This window comes from Triticum dicoccoides, chromosome 7B (assembly GCF_002162155.2).
Source record: "Triticum dicoccoides isolate Atlit2015 ecotype Zavitan chromosome 7B, WEW_v2.0, whole genome shotgun sequence".
In the NCBI taxonomy this organism is placed as follows: domain Eukaryota; kingdom Viridiplantae; phylum Streptophyta; class Magnoliopsida; order Poales; family Poaceae; genus Triticum; species Triticum dicoccoides.
In genome coordinates, this window is record NC_041393.1 from 16,664,138 (window position 1) to 16,685,732 (window position 21,595).

The following is a 21,595-nucleotide window of genomic DNA, read 5'->3' on the forward strand; positions in this document are numbered from 1 at the left end:
TGGGTGGATATGCCCTCGTCCTCAACCCCACCATCGTCACGCAACGTACATGCAGCAGCATCAACATCCTCTACCGCGACACGATGACCAAGCTCGGTTTCAAGGCCGAGGACCTGGAGCCAACCCGGACAGTCTTCCACGGCATCGTACCCAGCCTCTCCTGCTCGCCCATTGGCCAGGTCCGGCTCGATGTCTTGTTCGGCGACAGCAGCCACTTCCGACGTGAACCGGTCTGGTCCGAGGTGGTGGACATGTCCAGCGCATATCATGCATTGCTGGGCCGACCCGCGCTCGCCAAGTTCATGGCGGTTCCCCACTACGCGTACCTGAAGATGAAGATGCCTGGTCCCAAGGGCCTCATTACCGTCACCGGCGACTACCGCAACTCTCTGGAGTGCGCTTGAGACGGCGCCAAGTTGGCCGAATCGCTGGTCATTGCCGAGGAGCGGTGTCAGCTCGACCGAATCTTCGCCCTGGCCGGCGAGGCCTCCGCTGCGTTGATCCCGACCCTGGACCCAGCCTACGAGGCCGCCTTCAAGCCCTCCAAGGAGACCAAGAAGGTGAAGCTCAACCCGGAAGACCCCAGCTGCAGCAAGTATGTTGTCGTAGGTGTCCACCTCGACAGCAAATAGGAAGGCGAGCTCGTCGACTTCCTCCGTGAGAATCGGGATATCTTTGCATGGACCCCCAAGGAAATGCCAGGTATCCCGAGGAAGTACGCCGAGCACAAACTCCACATCCACAAGGACGCCAAACCTGTCCGTCAACCCCTCCGTCGGTTTTCTGAAGGGAAGAGAAGAACCATTGGTGAAGAGGTCGCCAAGCTTTTGGCGGCCGGCTTCATAATGGAAGTGTTTCACCCCGAGTGGCTAGCCAATCCAGTCCTCGTCCTGAAGAGGAACAAGACCTGGCGCATGTGTATCGACTACATCAGCCTCAACAAGGCCTGTCCCAAGGATCCGTTCGCTCTCCCGCGGATCGACCAAGTCATCGACTCGATTGCCGGGTGCAAGCTCCTGTCCTTCCTGGACGCCTACTCCGGCTACCACCAGATCAAGCTGGACCCGGCCGATGCCCTGAAGACGTCTTTCATCACGCCCTTTGGGGCGTATTGCTACATCACCATGCCGTTAGGCTTGAAGAACGCTGACGCCACCTTCCAACGCTGCATGCAGAAATGCCTGCTACCGCAACTCGGCCGCAACATCCACATGTACATGGACGATATCGTGGTGAAGACCAAGCAGCACCTCACGCTCCTCGATGATCTGAAGGAAAAATTCGCCAACCTCCGCGAATACAAGGTCAATCTCAACCCAGAAAAGTGCGTCTTCGGCATCCCGGCCGGAAAGCTGCTCGGCTTCCTCGTCTTGGAACGCGGCATTGAGGCAAACCCAGAGAAGATAAAGGCCATCGAGTGCATGCCCAAACCAGCTCGGCTGCGCGATGTTCAGAAGTTCACCAGATGCTTGGCCTCGGTCAGCCGGTTTCTAAGCCAGCTGGGCGAGAGGGCGCTACCCCTGTACCAGCTGATGAAGAAGACACGCCCGTTCGATTGGAACGACAAGGCGGACGAAGCCTTCCAAGACCTCAAGCGCATGCTCTCCACCACACCAGTACTGGCCGCACCGACCGACAAGGAGCCGCTGTTGCTCTACATAGCCGCGACCTCGCGGGCGGTTAGCACGGTGCTGGTGGTCGAGCGACCAGAGAAGGGCAAGTTCCAGGCCGTCCAGCGCCCGGTCTACTACCTGAGCGAGGTGCTCTCCACCTCCAAGCAGAAATACCCACACTACCAGAAGATGTGTTACGGCGTGTACCTCACCGCCAAGAAGCTGAAGCAGTACTTTCAAGAGCACGTTGTCACCGTCGTCAGCACGGCGCCTATCGGAGAAATCATCGGGTGCCGGCACGCCTCTGGCCGGGTCGCCAAATGGGCGATCCAGCTAGCCGGCCACACCATCCTCTACGAGCACCGCACCACGATCAAGTCTCAGGCCCTGGCGGATTTCCTCGTTGACTGGACCGGGACCCAGTACTTGCTGCCGCCTCCCGACTCGACGCATTGGCGCATGCACTTCGACGGGTGCAAGATGCGACTCGACTTAGGGGCAGGCATCATACTGTCATCTCCAAAGGGTGACCGGCTCCGCTACACGCTCCAGATCCACTTCGCCGCCTCCAACAACGTCGCCGAATATGAAGCCCTTGTGCACGGCCTCCGGCTTGCCAAGGAACTCGGCATCCGGTGCATCCTGTGCTACGGTGACTCGGACCTGGTGGTGCAGCAGTGCTCTGGCGAGTGGGACGCCCGCGACTCCAACATGGCAAGATACCGCTTCCTCGTCCAGAAGCTGTCCGGATCCTTCAAGGGCTGCGAGTTCCTCCACGTCCCGCGCGCGGAGAACGAGGCAGCCGACACGCTCGCCAAGATCGCCTCGTCACGTCAGGCCATCCTGTCCGGCGTCTCCCTCGAGCACCTGCGCAATCCGTCCGTCAAGCCATCGTTGGACTCCGAGTCCATCCACGTTCCAGAAGACCCGGCCGCACCGCAAGCCAGCCCGGGGGCTGCTGAACCTGGCCCGGGGGCTGCTCAGCTCAACCCGGCCACCATCACCCTGGACCCTGCCGTCGCCGTCCCCAACCCGGGGGCTGCTCAACCCGGCCCAGGGGCTGCCGACTCGGAACCCATCCTAGTGCCCATCTTCACCGTGGTCGCGGCCCCATCTTGGGCCCTGCCGATATCAAAATTTCTGGAGAACGGGGTTCTCCCCATGGACGAGACCAAAGCTCGGCAAGTTCAGCGCCGGGCGTCCGCCTACAGCATCATCAACAACTCTACCGGCGTGTTCCAGCGCTGTGTCGAGCAGGATCGCGGCATCGACATCCTCCTCGACATTCACCAGGGCGAGTGCGGGCACCACGCCACGTCGCGATCCCTAGTGGCCAAGGCGTTCCGCCACGGCTTCTACTGGCCAACGGCCCTTGAAGACGCTGAGTCACTTGTCCTCAAGTGTGAGGGGTGCCAACGCTTCAGCAAACGCAGCCACCAGCCGGCGTCAGCACTCCGCACCATACCGATCGCCTGGCCCTTTGCGGTCTAGGGACTCGACATGATGGGACCCTTCAAAACCGCTCGAGGCGGCATGACGCACTTGCTGGTGGCAGTGGACAAATTCACCAAGTGGATCGAGGCAAGACCAATCAAGAAACTGGACGGGCCAACAGCCGTCCGGTTCATCAAGGACATAGCAGTGTGCTACGGCATGCCGAACAGCATCATCACCGACAACAGCACCAACTTCGCCAAGGGCGCGCTCGAGCAATACTGCTCCGTCTCCGTCATCCGCCTCGACCTGGCCTCCGTGGCATATACGCAGTCCAACGGGCAGATCGAGCGGGCCAACGGATTCATCCTGTCCGACATCAAGCCGCGACTCGTCGAGCCACTCATCTGCTCACCCGGCAGTTGGCTTGACGAGTTGCCAGCAGTTCTCTAGAGTCTACGCACCACACCAAACCGATCGACCGGGTTCACCCTGTTCTTCATTGTTTATGGAGACGAAGCCGACATCCCGACCGACGTCGAGTTCGACTCGCCGCGTGTCGCGATATACACTGAAGACGAAGCCAGAGAGGCACACGAAGACGGTGTCGACCTACTCGAAGAAGCGCGCCTTCTGGCACTTAGCCGTTCGGCTATCTACCAGCAAGGCCTGAGGTACTACCACAGCAAGAAGATCAAGCCTCTCGCATTCCACGAAGGCGACCTTGTCCTCCGACTCGTCCAAGAGCAGGCAAGACAGCACAAGCTGTCCTCTCCATGGGAGGGCTCATTCATCGTGAGCAGGGCTTTGCGCGACCGCAATGCCAACTACCTCATCGACGCGCGCAAGTCGAAGAAACGCAAGAAAGACACCGCCGGCGAAGAAACGACCCGGCCGTGGAACGCGGAACTCCTCCGCCCGTTTTACAGTTAGCCGCACGAGTGTATGTACCATCGCCTTTATGTAAACGTATGAAACTATGGGGTCCCCGAACGAGACTCGGAGGCTGCCTTTTGCCGACCAATTTATTGCGTCCCTATTTCTTATCACTTTACAACTGAACCCGGCCGTCGGCTCGACTCGCTCGACCTGGGGGCTCGGGGGGCAGGCTGGCTCAGTCGTCACCCCGCCGCTTAACTTGGTGATTCCTGATAAAGTTAGGATGCCACGGTCCCCCACTTCGCCCTAAAACCGCAGATCCAGCTTTGGCTATCGGCAGGCAAGCACAACGGGCCAAAGCATACACTAAGTAAAAGGCCGCCGGGTCGATCAACCCGGCCCGTCGCTCATCAACTAAGTTAGCCGCACGACCGGCTGCTCACCAACCGGCCAAGCCGGATTGCCGCCAGCCGGTCCAGTGGGTGTTTCGCTCGCGCTCAACGCTTCTAAGGACCCAAGTCCTACACGCCCCTCTCGAAGAATCGAACTCCTTGTCACGGACTGGAGCCTCGGCCGTCTGACTCACTGGGGGGGAGGTTTGAGAGAGGAAAAGCGTATGAAATTGGTTCGAAAAAGTGGAAAGCAAAGAGCAAACAAACACTCACGACATTTACACACAAATATTTAAAGCAAAGGCCCACGGCCCGAGTGATTTGCATAGTTAGAACAACAGTTTGATGGCAGTGTGTTTTAGATTTGTGAAGGCAGTGTGTGAACTTTTTCTTAAGACCTATATTTGTAGATTTTATCCGAACATATCGTATATCGGGCGTCATCGTACATGTCCGTCCTTGGTTGTTTTCTTCCAGATTTGTCAAGTTCCTGCCAAGTTTTTTATTCATCCTTTTTATTTTATTTTTGCGGTTGCACAGTTTATGCGTATAGTTGGATGCTACAACTGGGTTAGTTGCACAAAATAGGGTTTAGAGTTGCATAATCTATTGAGTTGGCACAACAATCTTCAGTTGGCTACTTTATCTGGCTTAGTTGCACGGAAGTACTGGTTGCACAGTTTCTCTGCAAACAAACTATGCATGATTCATTTGATTTTTGACTATCAATACATGAATCAAAGATGCCTACAAGGAAATCAGTACAAGGGCAAATCTACAGGAGGAATCAGGAAGAAGATGGGCAAGTCTACTCACCTCTGGATGTGCTTTTTCCCCTCCAGGTACGTTCTCTTTTTGTTCCTCTTCTCTTGATCTGCTTTTTTCTGGGTGTTCCTTCTGATCTCTAAGCCCTCTTCTCTTCTCTTTTATTTGTCCCTGGGAGCTGCCATGTTCTTCTCCTGGCGATGAAGGATTTTGCCCCCTGAGCAGATCCTTCTTTCGTGGGGAAGAAGAAGATGGCCTGGTGGCAGTTGGTCTCGCGTGGTTTCGGTCGCGGCCTGGTGCACGTGATCCCGCGGCCAGTTATTGTCGCTAGTGGTTTTTCTGGCGCTTACCTGTTCGATAGCGGTTTCGGGCGGTTTCGTGCGTGCGGGTGAGTGGGTTCCTTTTTTGGTTCGGGAGGGGGACCAGGTAGTTTCCTTTTTGGGTGGGCGTTGATTAGCGATCCCAGGGCGGCCGGGCGCCCCCTAGACGCGTGCTAACGTGATACTTTCAAAAAACAAACGGCATTAACGTGACACAAAATAGGAAACACCCTTAAGAAAAAAGAAAACAGGAAACAACGGCAATCAGGCAACGAGATTAATTGCGTGTCGCCAGGAACAGACACGCCCTTGGAATTTATTCGAGCTTTGCTACACCTACGTAAATCCCTTACGTAAAGTTACGTATTAGCTGATCTGGATTAGTTAGATTGGATTAGAAAGAGGCCCAGGCCCACCCCCGAAAATCAGGGGGGTCATTAGTTTTATAGAAAGGAAACAAACATAAGTTTACGTAGGAGGTTACGTAGGTCTAGTGTTTTCGGAATTTATTCGCTCGGGGGCCTCCCAGATGAAGAACTCGAGCAGCCCCAGGTCGAGGTGACCTCCACCGTCTCCTGCAACGTCCCCACCTCCACGGCAACACCGCCATTCATCGCCGTCGTCATGTATCTTGCCTCCCCGGCCTCTTAAACGTGCTCATGACGGGCACACGGCTGTGTCTCTCTCCTTCCTCTCCTCCTCGTGCCCTGTAATCTCCTGCAGGAGCTCGCCGGCGCCATGCGCCGCCGCTCGCCGGCGCCGTACGACGCCATGGGCGGTCCTCTCGGCCCGGCCCGAGCTTTACAACCGCCGGTCCGGTCCATGAAAAGGGGACCGCGGCACTGCTCGGTCCGGTCCGGTCCGGTCTGCCGCCGGCCGGTCCAGACGGCGGCTTGGTCAGGGCCTGGACCAGGCCAGACCGTGTCCACCCTGAGGCGGTTGGCAGGCTCACGCGCGCGGGTTTTATAAGGCGCATTGGACGCCGCACACCAAAACTGCCACGCGTGTTCTGCTTTTTTGCGCACGGGCAGTTTTCTTTTCCGCGCCTGCTTGAGCGCGCCAAACCGGCTCGCGCGCGCTAGAAACGCGTTTTTTCCCGCGCGCCATATCTAGCGCTGCTGTTGGAGATGCTCTAACATGCGTGTGCGTAATACGTACGGCATAGCTTGCAATGCGTAGCCCAGGTAGGTTGCTCCCGTCATTTCCCGGCGATACGGCGCCTGCGGCCATTTCGACTGGCGCCCAGAATCCGGCTCCGACTCGCTAACGTGTTCGTTGCACCGCGCCACACCACGCAATGCATTGCTGCCGCCGAAGAGGAGCCCTTTATAAGCACACCCAACGCTTTCCCTACGAGCACATCGCGTCTCCAAGTACGTCGAAGTAAGTTTTGCTGCCGGAACCTAGTTGCGACGGCGAGCCGGTGGTGATCGAAGAAGATGGCGAAGCGCAAGTCGATGAGCTCCAAGATGGCTCAGCGGAAGAAGCCGGCGCCGAAGCTTGAGACCTCCTTCTGCTGCCCCTTCTGCAACCACCCCGACAGCGTCGCCTGCACCATCGACCTCAAGCTCTTGGTCGCCACCGCCGTCTGCTACGTCTGCGAGGAGGCCTACCACACCACGGCGCACTACCTCACCGAGCCCGTTGACGTTTACCACGACTGGATCGACGCCTGCGAGAAGGCCAACCAAGATGACGAATGCTTCAAACGACAGCGGCGAGTCAGCAGCGACGACGACGACAGCGATGCCTGATCGATCGTGTCCGGCTACGCTAAACTTGCCTAGTTTGATGATGTTCGATTCGTCTTTGTCCCTGGAGCTCTGGCAGTTTAGCTGACATTAGATGAATGTAAGCCTGTTGCCCTGTAGACCTGTTGCTACACAAGGTGCAAGTGCAACTGATGAGTTGTGAACTTCTGATCTTGTCTGATCTCTGTTGCTGCCCGATGTGTAATTGATGAGTGCTGATCGTCAGCCAATCTAATGTAATGTGCAGAAACTAGCTAGTACTCAAAACCTGAGTTTTGTTCACATGCTATTCAAGGATAAATCGAGAACGCCAGGCATGGATTAAGCCAGGCAAGGATAAGTCGAAACACAAATTCAGTTTCCGCTGATGGACTGAAACTTGAAAGGGCACAGCTAAATTCGAGTGGACTGCTCAACTAACTGCAAGAGCCACCGCATCATTGCTGGAATCTAAGAAAAATGCACCCGGAAACTCTGAAGTAGCAGCCACAATAAGAACGCAATCATTACACAGAAATGCCACTGAATAATTTGCTCATATCATACAGGTTCTGAAGTTTAGAACCACAAGAGCAAAACAGAGCGGTTCCTCCTGTCTGGAGAATGAATCAAGTTCAGCTAGCAGAAACATAAGAGTTGCTGGGTTTTCCTCCTAAACCTATATATATCTCAGTGCAAAATATTCTGAATTTCTCACTGCCTGTTGTAATTCAGTCAACGACGAGCTGCGGCCGGATGTCAAGTCGCTGCCTGGGACACGATGACATGAGAATTTAGGCATCATGTCATGTCACAGGTAAGGCATCCGTTGGGGAACTGTTTCGTAGAATGAACTTAGAAAACAGACAGCCAATTCACAAAACCTGAAAACTAAATTGCTGTAGGACACAAACTGAATTTGGTTCTGTTATCCAAAGCATTTACAATATGCTAAATCAATCAAAATTTGCGATTACAGTAGGCTTGTTAAAATACGTTGCCTAGTCCTTTCCATCGGTTCAAACTTTTGAAAAACTTGGCTAGCGCATCAGTTCAATATGGTATCGGAGCCATGAGATCCCGGGATCAAATCCTGGCCAATGCACTATTTAATATAAAAGTAGTTGTGATCTAATCTTTCAGTTCGAACTTTTCAAAAACTTGTCTAGCGCATCAGTTCAATAAGACTAATCAAATCGAAACTCGACTGGTTTGGGTTTCCAAGCTCCAAAGTCTCTACTAGTAGCAAATTTTCTACAGTATGCTAATCAAGGACAGCGGTTTGAAACCAGAAAATGATGTATCAAGCTTTAGTGTGAATATGTGACTAATTTATTGAGTTTCCCCCGACAACCAATTGGCAACAGACAACCTTCTATCATCTATACAACTAATGCAAATACTCCCTCTATAAACAAATATAAGAGCATTCTAACTATTTCTATTCAACTCCTTCTACTTATATCTAATGCAATAGTCCGGACAGTTCCCAAGTTCTAACTGAAGCAGATTAGCAACAGTTGCAGAATACAACAGTTTCAGTACACTGTTCTTCAGACAGTTTCATTACACTGTCTTCCAGCACAAGCTGAATAACAGGTTCCTCTGGTAAACCAACAAGGAAATCAATCATATCTTCCTCAAAAATAGGTTGAACCCCCATATTCAGGTCAGCATTCAAACCGGGTGAGTTGCACCTTGCTCAGTATATGTTGGGAGGTTTCGACCTGGTCGGGCCCGGATGTCAGCCTCTCATATAGGAGTAAGATTTTGGATAGTTAGCGCGATTGTGAAAGACTCTCATGTATAGAACAAGCTCGATCCCGGACTGTTGTGAGCCCCTCAATATAGGAGCTATCGTGATGTTGCGTACTTGGTGTGGTCGTGCGCGACAGTTGGAGACTCCAAATACGCGAGTACTTGGAGACCCGTTGTGATCTTGCACGGTTGTATACGCCGTGTGCGCAATATTTGGAGACCCCGTATGCGAGTGCAACCGGATATTACATTCTCTCAATACATGAGCCTTCATTGACGGGAGATACGTGGGCTGGCCTCCATTGAAAGGCCACAACATGGCGCTATTCCTGCCAAAGATAAATACACTTGTGGATCCTCCATGAAGGAGCAGGAATGCTTCCATCGATCCGAGGCCGACTAGGGATGGCTAGCGTCCAACTTTGTGATAGGAGGTACCCTATTGCCTAGCATTGAAACTTTATAAAGACGAGCATCAAAAGTTGAGAAATAAAGGTAATCATAGATGCGAACCACAAACATATGCTCCCTACTCATGGCCACGATAAATAGCTAATAACCTTCATTTAGTGGAACATTATAGTGTACAAAAAAGAAAAAAAACTACGAAAGATAGTCATGCATCTGTACAAAGGTAAATCAGAATCCAAGATCCACAGACCTCCAAAAGTTAAAGACCAAGGTCGTGGGCCCGTGGATTCAAAAATCCAAAGCCAGACCAGCCATGTGGTCTCAAAGCTCATTCCATGGCAAGTCAGCCATAGCCTCCCATAGTCAACAAAAAGTCAATGCCCAAGCCAAGGGCCACGGATCGAAAAACATAAGTCAGGCGGACCACATGGACATGAATCTCATTCCATTTCCAATCCCTAGGTACCAACGGACTTCGCAGATTACACATGGCTTGGATCTTGAGAATACCCTCTCATGCGAGAAAAGGAAAAAGGAGAAAAATCCTTTAGAGATGCAATATATATTAAGTGCACTAGCAAAAAGGCATGTGCGTTGCAACGGAATAATAAAATCGTGGTCTTCAAATCAAGTTTCAAATATTCACACTACATGTAATCTACAGGGCATGGCGAATTCATAATTCATAACATGGAAAATGTAGTTTAAATGTCATGGCAAACTCTTTTCTTTTTGTAACATCGACAACAAATTACTTTGTTTGATGGGACCATGGCAACTTTATTGCATGGAGCATGGCAAGTGTAGTTTATGGGTCATGGCAGTTTTCTAATATATGAATACACTTCATGTCAATCTGTTCAATTTCTTGCCATGAAATTTCCTATTTTTCTAAGCCATGGTTCAGGTCAATCGTAGTTCATACAACATGGCAACTTTACTTTTTAGATGACGGCAACTTGAATATGCATTTTGCTATGACACTTTTTTGGCAACATGGCAATTTTTCTTTTTCGAACGGGACCATGGCAAACTTAGTGTATGTATTGCCATGCCCCGTGGCAACACTTAGTTTTACTCCTCATTGCTCGTTCAGTACCATCGCATTTTTTTCCCATGGCAAATTAAGTTGTTCGAGCATTGTATATGTAGTTTATGGATCATGACAATTTTTACTATATGCAACATGGCCAAATTTTCTCCCTTTTATGCAACATGGCCATTTTCCTTTTGCGTAGGGACCTTGGCAAATATAGTGATCTATACATCATTGAAAGTTTAGTGTATGGATCATGGCATTTTTTAGTCTATGGATCCATGAAATTATAGTCTATACATTTTTTAGGCTATAGATCATATATAGTACATTTCCAACAAATTTGCCATGGCCCATGTCAAATATAGCCGAATGCATCATGTTTTTAATAGTGTATGGTCATGACATATATTTTTAGTCTATGGGTTTTCATATGTAGAACTGTTTAGTCCATGGTCATTTTTCAAACATACTTTTTTGCCATGGCAATTTTGAATTTCTCGCTGTGGTAACTTTGCCATGCTTTTTATTTTAAGGAATCAAATACTTTTGCTGAAACTTGAATGGCATTTCTTTTGTAATTTTTCATGTTTTTTTTCTGCCTCTAAAGTTGATGGCATTTTTTCGTAGTAGAGCAAAAACTGGCTTTTATTTGCACAGGAAGAAAAACAAAATCTACGCTTTTTCATTTGTTTCGTTATTACTGGGCTTTTCTTTACCCTTTTTTGGTTTTTGTAGGGCGTCATCTTGGCTGGCGTTTGCGTGGTGGGTTTCTTCCCCCTGCCGGACGAAATCGGTCGGGGGGATCGATCCCTTGTACCGAATGTTCAGTCCGGAGGTCCTCCTATCACACGTTTGGACGTTATCAGCACAACTTTACTTCTTTCATGAAGGATTCCCGTGCCATGCACCTATGGTAGTAGGCAGTTTACGCGTATACTATAAGTGATTCCGTTAGGTACATCCTGAAGACGAGTAGCTACGTCATTGTCCTGACTGAATATTTCTATAATTATCACTAGACTTAAGCTCGAAGCATCATCAGGATACGACAATTAGTCAATTCCATTATTTCATAGGCCTTTCAGGAGATCAAATATGAAATTTCCACTCTTTAAACAAATTGTTCTTTAGCACATCCTATAAGGACGACTAGTGAATAGTGATAGCGATATCCTGAGTTCCTGACGCACTGAGAAGTTTCCAGCAATGTAAAAACAAATTACGGTCATGCTTTGGTTTTTGACAAACACATGATTGGTTACGTTGCACATTTTTTCCGAGCGTGATTACGTTGCCTTGAAAACCAAGTGCTACTTTCCTCGAAGAAACAGCAAGTGCGATATGCGCTATAAATATAGTGGCGTGAAGGTAGAAGCTGCAGTTTGGAAAATGGAGGGCGCCATCATCAGCTTGACCGAGGGCGCCGTGCGCGGCCTCCTGTGCAAGCTCGGCGGTCTCCTCGCGCAGGAGAGCTGGCCGGTGCAGCGCCTCCACGGCGAGGTCCAGTACATCAAGGACGAGCTCGAGAGCATGACGGCCTTCCTCCGCAGCCTGGCCGAGTCGTCCGATGGCCACGACGACCAGGTCCGGGTCTGGGTGAAGCAGGTGAGGGAGATCGCCTACGACGCCGAGGACTGCATCGACGACTACGTCCGCGGCCAGCAGCCTTTCGACAAAGACGGCGGCGCCGTCATGGCGTCCCTCCGACGCTTCGTGCGTCTGCTCGCCACGCTAGGATCAGGCGGTGGTCGCCGTCACCGGCGCATGGCGGCCCAGCTCCAAGAACTGAAGACTCGCGCCAGGGACGCCGGCGAGCGGCGTTCCAGGTACGGGGTGCTACCGCCAAAGACGGCGCTCGGGCGTGCCAGCAGCCACGCGTCTGGCTCCGGCGTCTCCGGCCGCCTGGACCCGCGGCTGCCCGCCCTCTTCACCGAGGAGGCGCAGCTGGTGGGCATCGACGGGCCAAGGGACGAGCTCGTCGGCTGGCTGATGGAGGACGACGCGAGGCTCCGGGTGCTCGCCGTCGTCGGGTTCGGTGGGCTCGGCAAGACCACGCTGGCGAGGATGGTGTGCGGGAGCCCGCGAGTGAAGGGCGCCGACTTCCAGTGCTCCCCGTTGCTCATCGTCTCGCAGACGCTAAACGTCAGGGCGCTGTTCCTGCACATGCTCAGGGAACTGACCCAGCGGCCCCGCTTGGCTGCCGGCGACGATACCATGGATGTAAGCTTGCACGGGATGGAGAACTGGGAAACGGCGCTGCTGGCCAGCAAGCTCAGGCGCTACCTGCAAGACAAAAGGTATAGTCCACCTACCGCATCAATTGTTTTCACGGATTTAGTGACGCTCAGTTGACCCAGAATAGTTTTTGCGAAATGTTAACCGGGAACGTTCGTTGGAGGGAGGTTCCAACAAACGCCCCAACAGCCGTTGGATCCAGATCTTTTATATTAAAGTAAACACCCTCTGTTTTAAAATACAAGCGTCTCAATTTTAATAAAGTTAAGACATTTATTTTGGACGGAGGGAGTAGCTGACATTTTTTTTGCTGCATGTCAACTTTCCCTTTCGGTCATGGCAAGTCCTACTTTGCTTGAAATTGCATGGTAACTTGAATGTTCGTTGGGGAAACACTCCTAAGAAACGTTCGCCAGATATTGGTATGTTAGTTTTTAGGTCAGGAGATGGATTGGTTATTTAGCTTTTCTGACGAAATTTTGCCTATTATAATTGCCATGCACAGTAACAAGGTATGACTAAGCGTTCCTAATTTGTACTAGGGTGGTGCTATAATTTTATAGAGATATGTCTTAATTGTAATTTACCTATTTATTGTTGCATACAAAAGGCTTTTGTCGTCATGAATCAATATTTGTTTGTTTATCAAAAAATTAACACTGTTTTTCTTTTCGTTATTCATCAACATTCTTATTATCCTCAAGAACATGGCTATTATCATTTTAAGTAAGTAATACATGTTCATTGAGTTAAAAGAAAGTGTATTTTTCTTTTCCCTATTGAGTGAATTCATGGTACGATGGCCGAGGCTCAGCTCCTTGGACGTGACTCGTGAGTATGTTTAGTTGGCGTCCAAAACTAGCTCTAGCAAATTTTTTGGGTGATGGTACGATGTCGCTAAACTTTTGGCATGCCTATACCTAGTGGCGATTTCCACTAGGGAGGCTTCAATAGGCTTAATAAGCCTACCCTTCAAAATCCTATTTAAGCTAAACATACCACTTGACAAGTATATTCTGATGGTTTACATGCAACAGTTGCAATGCATTTGCTAATTAGACTTAGGAACTTTGTGTTTTAGGCCTAACCTCCAATGTCCTGCTAGATTCGCCACTGTCTATACCACCTTACTAATATAATGTAGGGAAAAAGAGTACTTTTATCCCTACTTGGAGTGTAGTTTTCATCACTAAACTCTAAAACCACCCAAAGACCTCTCTTTATTTGGTGTTCAAATTGCGGAGATCGTTCTTGTATCTCTTTTATATGTGGTGTTTGTTTATTTGCGTTAAGTAGCTCCAGTTCACAATTATATTCCAATTAACTGTACTTCATCCCTGGTGCTCCATCTCCTGAATAATAGATGTTTTGATTCTGGAATATTATCCTATGACCTGAATATTGTCAACTTTATATTGTAGGTACATCGTGATTCTCGATGACATATGGACTTCGTCGGCATGGGAGAACATCAGATGTGTGTTTCCTGACAATGAAAAAGGAAGCAGGATTATAGTAACCACTAGGAACGAGGATGTCGCTAATACATGTTGTTGTCATTCCCAAGATCGGATTTACAAAATCCAACGCCTATCTGAGATTGCATCACGCGAGCTATTCTTCAAGAGGATCTTTGGCTTAGTAGATGGATTGCCCAACAATGAGTTGGAGGAAGTTTCAAATGCCATACTCAAGAAATGTGGAGGCTTACCATTAGCAATAGTCAGCATTGGTAGCCTTCTCGCTAGCAAACCAAACAGAACCAAATAAGAGTGGCAGAAGGTTTCTGATAACTTGGGCTCTGAACTTGAATTAAATCCTACACTTGAAGGGACAAAGCAAGTCTTATCTTTGAGTTACAATGATCTGCCATACCATCTGAAGGCTTGCTTCTTGTATCTAAGTATATTTCCTCAAAATTATGTGATCAAGAGGGGACCTTTGCTGAGAATGTGGATAGCCGAAGGATTTATCACCCCAAAACATGGACTTAGTATGGAGGAGGTTGCTGAAAGATACTTTGACGAGTTCGTAGCCAGAAGCATGGTGCATCCTGTGAAAATTGATTGGAGTGGCAAGGTGAGAAGTTGTCGAGTTCATGATATAATGGTTGAGGTCATCATGTCCAAGTCACTTGAGGAGAACTTCGCATCATACTTCTGTGCAAATGGAACCACACTGGATTCCCATGACAAAATACGCCGCCTCTCATTCCAGAGCAGCAGGCACTCAGTGCAGAGAACAAACACTAGTGTAGCTCATGTTCGCACGTTTAGAATGTCACCTTCCATGGAGGAAATCCCATTCTTCTTCGCACATTTGAGGTTGTTAAGAGTGTTGGATATGCAAGGCAGCAGCTGCTTGAGTAACAAGGATCTAGACTGCATCTGTTGTTTTTTCCAGCTGAATTATCTAAGCCTCAGAAATACCAATATTTCCAAATTGCCGAGATTCATAGGCCATCTAAATTACTTGGAGACACTAGATATCAGAGAAACACTTATTAAGAAGCTACCAGGTAGTGCCAAGAGCCTGGCACATCTGAAGCATTTGCTAGTTGGGCATAAGACACATCTTACTAGGACAGGTAGTGTGAAGTTCTTCAAAGGATTCTGTGGCCTAGAAATGACACCTGGGGTTCTCATGAACATGACATCCCTTCAATCATTATGCCATATAGAGATAAAAAGGGACCCATCCGTGTTCCAGGAGATAAGCAAGTTAAGAAATCTAAAGAAGTTGAACATTCTCTTCCATGGGGTAGAGGTGAACTGGAAACCTTGTGTGGAATCATTAAGCAATTTGTCGGGCTCTGTGCGCTCGCTTTCCATCAAAATATTTGATGGAGATGGAAGCATCTCATCGGAGGAAATGTTATCTTCGGTGGAGTCACCTCCTCTCTTGGTCACCAGCTTTGGCCTGACGGGCAAGCTGGAGCGCTTACCTCGATGGGTGGCATCACTTAGAAACGTCTCGACGTTTACTCTTCGCAAGAACGGGCTGCGGGCCGACGCCATAGATGTCCTTGGAGACTTGCCAAGTCTGCTCTGCCTCAAGCTGTATCACAAATCATATGCCGATGACTGCCTCATATTCCCACGCGGTAAATTTTTGAAAGTCAAGCTGTTGGTTATTGACAACCTAGAGAACATTGACAAGGTGTGCTTCGAGGATGGTTCGGTGCCATGTCTTGAGAGGCTTACGTTGTCATTCCTGAGGGAGCCCAAGTATGGGATCTCTGGTCTTGATAATCTTCTGAAGCTGAGGGAGATAGAGTTCTTTGGTAACATCATACTATCCCTGGTGACTAAAGTGACATCGTCCGTGAAGACACATCCAAATCATCCAAGAGTAATAGGTGACAAATGGAATATTGTGACTGAGTATTCTTAGGTAAGCAAATAAAGTGTGGTCTATCTTGTTATCGCATTGAAAGGTTGCATGGTGGTGCTAAATCAAGACTCTTTTTAATTCACAGGGTAATAATTCGGTAGGAGGTAGCCCGCAGCGCAGCATATTTTTGTGCATGTACATATACTCTTCTGATTTTAAGCGAGTCGTAGTGTTGCCAGTTTCATCTGCACATTATGATTACTTTGTCAAATCTTTGTGTATTAAAAGAAAAAAAACTAGTGTGAGTTTTTGTATAATGATTATCTATTGTATGACGTGGAGTGGGCTGTAGTGCGGTGCACTCTTGTTCGTTTCATCTGTACCTCCTGACCATACTTCCTACAGTTTTATCTAACATGGTTGTGATTCTATGTTCTGAGTTTTGACTAGGAACCATTTTTTAGTCACTCACACCACTATTTTAGCAATTTTGTCGATAGCTTAGATCGACAGCGATCATGAGCCTTGACGTTCACACTAACCTGTTTGACTACACAACCCAGCAGCAGAACAGCTACTTTTTTGCCTGAGCTTCTTTCAGGATGGTGGGGGGCATCTTTCAGGATGCTGTCTTGTGGAGGGGTGTTTGTTTGTGTGATTGTGTCTGAAGGTCGTTCGCTCTCTGAAGATGTTCTTTTGCCTGAGCTGTGAGTAGCTCTTTGAGGGTGTTGTTTTCTTTGTGTGTGTGTGTGTGTGTTGTTCGATACTGGAGGTTGTGTGTACTCTGAATTTGTATGGGGTTCTCCCCCTCTTTCTTCTATCTATTTGATGGTTCAAGAAAAACATTATATTTCACCTACATAGAATTCAACTGATACAATACCAACCAAGTGGTAAAAGTTGTCGCCTTGTCTTTGAGGCAATAACACTTCTCATGACCTAGCGTGCCCTATAAATTCTAACCAATTTTACCCCGAAGAAAGCTCTGTGAGCAAGGATCCTACTTATTTGATAATAAGATCTTCTAGGCTTTGAGACTTCCGTGTTTATGAAGAAATTATGTGCAGAAATTCCTCGATATAAATGTCTCTAGCAACCGTGTCATGTGTAGCTAATCATCCATATAAATGTGACCACCAGTGAAGTGCATTATATCCCTACTTCATGAGTCTTCATAAGTCACGGAATTTCGGCACCTGCCCTTCATACCAACCTTTAGCAAAATCAATGCAAAAAAACTAAGGGAGACTAGTTTGAGAGTAGGAGACGTCAGGAATATAATGCTTAATATGTCGCAAATATAGTTTACAACACTGTGTCGCAGCAGTAAACTACTCTTTGGCTTCCAAGGCTGACAAGAGAGTTTACATAGTCTATGCAACACTGTGATAGGGAAAATCTAGAACTTCTCTCATGTCACGGTCGCTCTAGGCACGCGATAGGGGCGGAGCCCAATGTCCTTAGCTGCTCTGCCTCTCCCTTGCCTACCGGCAGTGGTCGCTGGTGGGCAAATACCATGTGGCAGATGTCTCTGGTGGGAGACCTCCTTCTTCACCTGTTGGAGTGGTGGTGTTGGGGCCTCGGGACGAGCTGGATCTCGTAGATCAATGAATCTCTGGGCCGGACCGCTGGTGTGGCAGTTAGGCTTTGGATAGTGTGGGTGCATCTCTCGCATTCGATTTCTGTGTTTTCTCGAGTTCATTTTTAGAACCGAGTCTCCGCATGGCATGACTGTCCTTCTCGGTTCGGCAATAGCCACTAGTCCTAGTGCGGTCAGGTGACTGAGCCATGTTGTTGATCAGATTGGTTGCAGCCTTGTAGGTGTGTTGTTTTGCCCACATCGACGGAAAGCGTTGGAGTGCTCAACACCGATGCAAAGGTGACTTTGATCGTAGATCTAGAGATTATACAATGTTTGATGCATGGGTTTAATCATGTCTCACAGTGCCTCACATGACAATCTGGGTCGGCTCGGAAATGAGTTCACACTCAGTGACTCAAGGAACCAAGATATCCGTCGAGATTGGTGTTGGGCGACCGGAAATGGGGCATCCTCATTGGTGGTGGTTGGTGACTATAGGCTTTGCTTGGCTGCATGTATTGGACGGACACGGTTTTTCCTTGCATCGCGATGCCCATGTAAGATCATGCACAAACAATGCATATGATCGAAGATTATAGATTTTGGGTCTATGGTGCACCCATGCCCATAGTGGGCTATCGGGGCATTGGACTTCTTCTTAGGCAACCGGGGAGGGATGATTTTGATTTTGGTGGTGATCTTCAACTAACGAGTCTTGAGTATGGGATGAATAGTGTAGTTCTACCATCCTATACTTATACCTGGTAATGACGGTCTTACTTGTCCTTCCTTTGTTTAAGGCATTATCCTGCAATTGCCTGGAATTTTTGTCTAGGGTGAAATCCCACAATCCATCTCTTTAATTAGACACCAAACATGACACATTTCCTACATGGAGGCGGAGGTTTTGGAGGACTTTTCTCGCAGTCCAAGATTAAGTGTGGTCAACGACAGGGTTGGTTTTGATGTTTCATTGTTGTAGGTTATTGATTGCTTCGGCATGATCTTCAGTATGTTGTATAGAGATAAAAAGGACCCATCAGTGTTCCGATAGATAAGTTCCTTAAGAAATCTAAAGAAGTTGAATGTTCTCTTCCATGGGGTAGAGGTAAACTAGAAATCTTGTATGAAATCATTAAGAAATTTGTCGGGCTATGCACGCTCGCTTTCTATTCAAATATTTGATGGAGATGGGAGCATCTCGTCGGAGGAAATGGTATCTTTGGTGGAGTCACCTCCTTTCTTGGTGAACACTCACTAGATTTGGCCTGATGGGCAAGATGGAGTGCTTGCCTCGGTCGATAGCATCACTTAGAGATGTCTCGATGTTTACTCTTTGAAACAACATGCTCCGAGTCGACGCCATAGATGTTCTTGGGAACCTACCAAGTCTACTCTGCCTCAAACTGTATCACAAATCAAATGCCGATGACTGCCTTGTATTGTCATTCCTGAAAGTCAAACTATTGGTTCTTGACAACCTGGAGACCACTGATAAGGTGTGCTTCCAGGATGGTTCACTGCCATGGCTGGAGAGGCCTACATTGTCATTCCTGCGGGATCCTGAGTACGGGATCTCTGGTCTTGGAAAACTACTAAAGCTAAGGGAGATAGAGATCTTTGGTAACATCATACTATCCATGGTGACTAAAGGGGCGTCCTCTGTGAAATCGCGTCCAAATCATACGAGAGTAATAGGTGAAAAATGGAACATTATGACCTAGTCTTCTTTAGAAGCAAATAAAATGTGGTGCATTCGGTGCATTCAAAGGTTAGGAGTTGATACGCAATACTCCCTTCATAGGGTAATAATTGTTTAGGAGGTAGCCCTACATCACATCATATTTTGTGCACCTACATATACTCTGATGCTTTTTTTAGAGAAAAGGCGCCGGCCGAGCCTGAGAAGAGCTCGATCCTAGCCTGGCTTTGAATTAACAAAGTCATCAACCAGCCTGGATGGTCTGAACAAGATGAGAGATTGGAGGCTGCTAGCTATTGAATATGAAGTCATTTCGGTGCTTCCAAAGCCGCGGGGATGTGCGCATTGTGTTCGAAGAGAAGCCTTTTCGCAACGCAGCCGGCGTGTAGCGATAGCAGGCGGCCCATCATTATCGGATGGGAGTCGCCGCCACAGAGAGAGCGGCAGTGAAATCTTAGAGCATCTCCAGCAGATGCCTTAAAAGAGCCAAACTATAAAAAAAATTAGAAAAAGAGCCAAACCTCGTAGCATCTCTATGTAGAAAATGAGGCTTAAGCGTATGGAAAAGAGGGGAAAAGGGGTGATTGGTGGGGTCCATGGAGGGTCTCGGGTATCTATTCTATGAACATTCTATTTTGTACAACCATAAACTCTTTTATGGTACATACCCAAAAACGATTTTGCGGCACAGGATTTTACATGATCTTATAGAGATGCTCTTACAAAGCAAAGACGTTGTATGACACTTGACGAGAGAAGGAGCTTCCGGCTCTTGGTTCTAGAGGATGCAGGCGTCATACCACACATGCATCCTCGTGAGTCTATCATGTTGTAGTGCAGTTCAAAAAGAACATACAACTTGAAGTGTTTGAAACAATTCCAAAACTACTCCCTCCGTCCCAAAACACTTGTCATCAAAATGGATAAAGAGAGATGTATCTAGAACTAAAATACATCTAGATACATCTTCTTTTATCCATTTTGATGAAAAGTATTTCCGGATGGAGGGAGCATATGTTAGTGAATCCATGAAATGAGGTAATCAAGAAGATACACTAATAAATCTTAATATCTACCTTGAGGATTCATGTGGTCTGCTACGGGGAAAGTATCAGGTACTCCCATCCTTGAGGTACTCCCAGTGCTTCAAATCTATAAAAACATTCAAAAAAATTCTGGAAAAAAGGTGAATGTTCGCGAGGAATGTAACTACAACCCCTAAAAATTTCAGGTCCAAACTCGAAATGTACATCAAGAAACAAAAATGTGAAATTTGGCATAAATAGTGTAAGAAAAAGACAAAATCAACATTGACACTATTCACGTCTGGATTTCACATTTTTGTTTCTCAATGTACATATTGAGTTTGGACCTGAAATTTCTAGGGGTTGTGGTCACATTACTTGCGAACATCCCCATTTTTTTGAAATTTTTTGAAACATTTCAGATTTGTTTTTGAAGTTGGAGCACCGGGAGTACTCTAAGGATGGGAGTACCAGATATTTTTCCCGTCTGCTACGTATGCCAGGAGGTCTACCACACCAGGGCGCACTACCTCACCGAGCCCGTTGATGTCTACCACGACTGGATCGACGCCTGCAAGAAGGCCAACCAAGAAGTCGAAGCCGGGGACTGCTAGAAGGCAGCAAGGACAGCGACAGCGATGCTGGATCCAGTTGGCTTCAGACAAGGATGGATTGATACGCCCAGTGTGTTCCTGATGAGTCCTTGCCTCTGAATTTTGGCACGACCCCACCACCCACCGTCGCTGCTCCCACCACCCGCCGCTGCTGCTCCCACCACCCGCCGCTGCTGCTCCCACCGCCGCCACCGCCTCTTCCCCAGCCGCCGCCGAACCACTACTACCGCGACCTCGATCCAAATCAGAGGCACGGGAGCAGGAAGAACGGTCGCCGACGACTGATGGCCGGAGAAGAAGACCGCCTACGGCGCCCTACCCGGACGGATCGAGCGAACCTGTGCTCGTGTGTGGGCCTCCAAGCCGATGCTCAACCCGGCACGGGGGAGGGGCTGGCCCCGAGGAGCGGGGAGCCGGTGAATCTGTCGGCCAGGTGCTGGGCGGCGCCCTCCATCATCGCCATCGTTTGGGGAGGGGCGTCGTCCCGGTCGAGGCGGTGTGGGGGCGGGCGGCGAGGGGCGGGAGGTGGCGGCGGGATGGAGGTGGAGATCCAGGAGGCAGGGTCGTGCGGGGAGCTGGGCTTTTTCTTCTTTTCTCTCCTCTACCGGTTCGGGTCTGACTTATGAGGGGACTGCGGGTGCAATTTCTAGAAAATAGGAGGGTCTATTTGCAAAAAGGGCACGATGGTGAACCCGACAGCCTCAATCCGTGCTTTATTATTAGGAAAATATTGGCAGAAATTGTACATACATCAGAAGAATAT

The 21,595-nt window shown here is 48.8% G+C and overlaps 1 pseudogene; it reads left to right on the forward strand.

The window, feature by feature from the left end:
- The first annotated feature begins 11,730 nt into the window (after positions 1 to 11,730).
- Positions 11,731 to 16,619, forward strand: LOC119335444 (annotated as a pseudogene).
- The last annotated feature ends 4,976 nt before the right edge of the window (positions 16,620 to 21,595 follow it).